Source organism: Nannospalax galili, unplaced genomic scaffold (genome assembly GCF_000622305.1).
Source record: "Nannospalax galili isolate Female #2095 unplaced genomic scaffold, S.galili_v1.0 scaffold7, whole genome shotgun sequence".
Taxonomy (NCBI): domain Eukaryota; kingdom Metazoa; phylum Chordata; class Mammalia; order Rodentia; family Spalacidae; genus Nannospalax; species Nannospalax galili.
The window spans coordinates 345,904-350,641 of record NW_008359081.1 but is presented as its reverse complement, the minus strand read 5'-3'; the positions used below and the strand labels follow the sequence as shown (position 1 = coordinate 350,641).

Genomic DNA, 4,738 nt, shown 5'->3' with positions numbered 1-4,738 from the left:
TTATCGTGTAACACATTTCAACCAATGAGATGTAGGTAGACGTGCTTAGAGATGACTTTCTCCACGATTAAAAGCCAAACTATGTTTGGAAAAGCTGTGTTTTTATCCTTTGCGTTTCTCCCTTTCCCTCTGTATAAATGGACCCATTGGAGCAGGGGCTGCCGCTAAAGGGTAGAGTGCTTGCATGGTATGCAGGATGCCCTGGGGTCCATCCTCAGCACCACTGAAAAAACAAGGAAAAGGAAGGTGAAGACAAGAGACATATTGCTTGGAGGTGCAGGAAGTGACATTAAACTGAGAAACTGAGCCAGGTGTGGTGGCACATACCTGTAATCCCAGCACTCAGGAGGCTGAGGCAGGAGGGTCATGAGTTCCAGGCCAACCTGGGATACATAGAGAAACCCTGTTTAGAAAAATGAGCACAGGTGAGAGCTAAGGAAGAGTAGGAGTTAATTAAGTACAGGGAATGGAGTTCTTCAAAGAGGAATGGTGCCATGCCAACAAATTATATTTAATAAAGAATGATTGAAGGACAGAATATCTGATGTGTCTATCTTTGAATCATCAAAAGCCAGGTCCATGGATGAGGAGATCCTCTGTTTCCAGCGGGCAGAATTAAAGGCACAATTCGGTGAGTGGAAACAACAGAGGGACAGCTTTCAACTCTCAAATTCACTGAATTTTCTAACAAATAGAGCTTTGAAACAATGCTTTAAGTTACCATAAAAAGTAATTTCAGGGCTGGAGATATGGCTCAGTGGTTAAGAGCACTGGCTGCTCTTGCAGAGGACCTGGGTTCAATTCCCAGCACCCACATGATGACTAACAGCCATCCTTAACTCCAGTTCCAGGGGATCCGACGCCCTCTTCTGACCTCCTTGGGCATTGCATGGCATAGGTGCACTTGCATACATGTAGGCAATACATTCATACACATAAAATAAAATAATAAATAAAAAAGTAATTTCCCAGCGGGCATGGTGGCACATGTCTTTAATCCCAGTACTCGGGACGCAGAGGGAGGTGGATCTCTGTGAGTTCAAGGCCAGCCTGGTCTACATAGTGAGTTCTAGGCAAGCTGGGGCTACAGAGGCACCCTGTCTCAAAAAGACCAAAAAAAAAAGTAATTTCTCCATCACTGAATTCATGCCTGACACTAGCAAATGGGAATCTTGCATTGATGCGATGACTGTACATCAGTACATTCAAATATTTCTTTTTCTTTTTTACAGGGGAGAGCGTGAATTCAGTCCCCCATTACCACAAATTGTGTAGTCCAGTTTCCCACATTTGGGGAAATTTCAGAGGTCAGCATATCCAGAATGCAGTGGATAAACCTTGCCCTGGGAAAACCACGTTTATGATCATGGGATCTCCCCTGCCAGGTAAGTATTCAAATATTTTTTTTTCACATATGTTCTAAAAGAACTTTTGAACAACTATATACCCTCTTGCATGGATTTGGGTATTTAAATTTTCCTTTGTTTGCTGGGTATGGCGGTGCATATGTGTAATTCCAGCAGTTGGGAGGTTAAGGCAGGAAGATCAGGAGGACAACCTAAGCTACAAAGTGAGTTCAAGGCCAACCCAAGCTACATGAGACCCTGTCTAAATACATAAATGTCGCGAGCCGGGACTCTGTCCAGCAGAGTCCAGGAAAGACGACACAGACACCAAGGTGAGGTTCAAGCTTCTTTTTCTTTTTCTTCCTTTATTCTCTCTTATAGTCTCTTCATTATCTCACCCACTATGATGCTGCTTCGTTCGTAGTTCTCCTATATCTCTCACTTCATTCTCTCTCACTTCATTCTCTCTCACTACATTCTCTCTTACCTCATTCTCTCTCACTATGATGCTGTCTCGTTGTTGCTGTTCTTCTTTATTACACACCTCAGCTGTTCATATAGCGCTTCCAACAGCCCTCCCTTCAGCCAGGACCAATCAGGGCACACACACGTGCAGCGGGCAGGCAGAGTGCAGCTCATTAGCCACGTAGCAAGATCATCAGGCTGGCAGCACCTGTTTTTGGGCTCACCATACTTCAGAGTTGGGGCAAACAAGCGGGATTCACGAGCCTTGGCAATCAGCCAAGAGTTGAAGTAAACAGCACGAGGTTTGGCAGCCAGCCAGGGCTCCATCTTTGGCTGGCTCGGCTGTGCTCGCTTCCCACGCATAAATACAATAATTTTGCCAGATATGGTGATACATGCCTTAATCCCAGCACTTGGGAGGTGGGTCTCTGGGAGATGGAAGTCAGCCTGGTCTACATATGAGTTCCAGGCCAGCTGGAGCAACAGGGAGACCCTATCTCAAAAAAATACAATAATTTAAAAATTTCACTTGGTAGCTGGAGAGATTGCTCAGTGGGTAAGCATTTGCTGCTCTTGCAGAGAACCCGGGTTCAGTTCCCAGCACCCACATAGTGGCTCACAACCACCTTGTAATTCCAGTTCCAGGGGCTCATACTGTATGCACATGGTGCACATACATACAGTACTCAGGCGTATACATATATACATAAATAAATAAATTTAAAAAATTCATTTGGGGGGCTGAGACAGCTCAGCAGATAAGAGCACTGAATGCTCTTGCAGTGGACCCAGGTTTGATTCCTGGCAATATACTCATATACATAAAATAATTTAAAAAATTAAAATTAAAATTCATTTTGGTGTTGGGGGTATATTCAGTGGTAGAGCACTTGCCTAGCATGTGTGATGATCTGGATCCTCTCCCTAATACCCACAAACAATAACAATAAGCCAAATCAATCAACCAAATCAAACACATTTTTTAGAGTTCTGCAAAATGTTAGCCTTCTTCCTGCTCACCAGAGACCAAAGAGTAGTGGACCTAAAACTGACATGATTCTTTAATTAATTAATTTGTGTGTGTGTGTGTGTGTGTATACAACTTTTGAGAGTTGGTTCTCTCCTACCCAGTGAGTCCCAGGGATTGAACTCAGGTCATCAGGCTTAGCAGAAAGTGCCTTCATCCACTGAGTCATCTCGCTGGCCCTAAAACTGACCGGATCCTGGATTTCATGGAGCTTCTATTCTAGTAGGACAGACAGGAATCATGGAAGTTCATCAATAAGCTGTGGCCAGTTCAATGAAGGACATGTTAGTACATGGAAGAGCAGAAGGGGTGAGACTATAATGTTTAGGGTGAAAGCTAAAAGCTGGGCATGGTGACACAGGCCTGTAATCCCAGCCTTTGGGAAGCGGAGTGTCCTGAATGGGAGCAGTTACTTGATAGTAACTGTCCTGAATGTGTCTCAAGCCACTGGCTTGAGTGTGACATCCAAAATGTGTCACTGCTTCTCGGGAGAGCTTAGGACAGGCGCAACGGACAGAAGAGATTCTCACACACGACTGTTTGATTGCATTATGCGTTTACTAGGTCAAAGCATAACAAACACACATCAATACAAACACTCAAAGGGAAACCCGGTCCTCTAGCAGTTAAGAGTCCCAAAGTCTCTTGGAGTACCTTCCAGAGGTTAAGCCTTCAGGCACTCTGTGTGGAGAGGTTCTCTAGTCCTCCGTGATCGGTGTACTCTCCTGGCTGAGGAGCTGTCTCTTGTAGGTTCTGATCACGTCTGGTCGTGGCAGGCTCCTGTCAGTCTCTGGCTCTCAGGCTGAGGTCCTCGATCAGGTCTCAGGCGAGGATCCAGTCTGGTCTCGGGCAGAGCTTCAGGTAGCAGTCTTAGGTTTTGGGCAATGTGCCGGGATGAGGCCCATGGATTCAGAGTCTCGTGTGGCCAAGCATCAAAAGAATATTTTTAGCTGTCAGATTTTATACATTTCTTTTTTGGCTGGGGTCCTTTTGACTTACGTCAGTAACTTCAGTGGTTTCTTGAGATATGGCTCACACCCTGTGGTCACTTATCACCAACACACAGACACTCAACTCACATAGGTTCTGTTTGGTTGCTAAGTTACAACTTGGCTTCTTATCTACTTATCTACTTCACACAGTGTCACAGCAATGTTCAGTTTGGTTTCAGAGTTTACAGAGTTAATATTTATCTTTAATTTTTGATTTCTAAATTCCTAATAAGTTCCTAATACATTCAGTACACGGAGGCAGGTGAATCAAGTTCAAAGTCGTATTGGCTACGTTGTGAGTTCGAGGCCCAGGTTCTACGAGTCTCTCTCTCTCTCTCTCTCTCTCTCTCTCTCTCTCTCTCAAAAAAAAAAAAAAGCTGAGAGTTGAGGGTGTGTTACCTTGGAAAAGAAGCCTGTCACATAAAATAAGTTGACATTCTCTTCAGTTTTAATCAAAGTTCTCTTTTTTTTCAGGTCTTGAAAAAGAAAATTGGCTCAAACATATGCTAGGATAGAACTTTTCTGCCTGACGTAATGTGCAGTTTACTTGGGAAGGCAATCAGCAGTCTTGACAAAAATGCTCAAGTAATCTTTTTCTGGAAAGCTACAATTATCTCCCAGCTCGCTGACCTCTGACTTGCCATAACCAATAGTTCCCTTCTTGTAACTCTTAGATCTCCAGCAAGATAGAAATCTTTGAATTGATTTCCTTAGGCATCTCTTTCTTTGTGGAGTTCAAAATTCAGTCTGGAGCATTTGTTTTCAGCCACTAAGGGAACTGAGGCACAAGGATCTCTTGAGTTCAAGAATTCCAGGCCAGTCTCAAGAAAATCCTGGCCTTGTGCTGGAGTGTAACGTGAGAAGTTGACTGTACACACTGCAAGTATTCCTTGGCTTAGTGCCTTGGG

At 44.0% G+C, this 4,738-nt stretch overlaps 1 non-coding gene across 1 annotated transcript; it reads right to left on the bottom strand.

The window, feature by feature from the left end:
- Positions 1-1,229: 1,229 nt before the first annotated feature.
- Positions 1,230-1,393, bottom strand: LOC115068355. The gene has a single exon (XR_003847717.1). It is a non-coding gene; the product is annotated as a U1 spliceosomal RNA (small nuclear RNA).
- Positions 1,394-4,738: the final 3,345 nt, after the last annotated feature.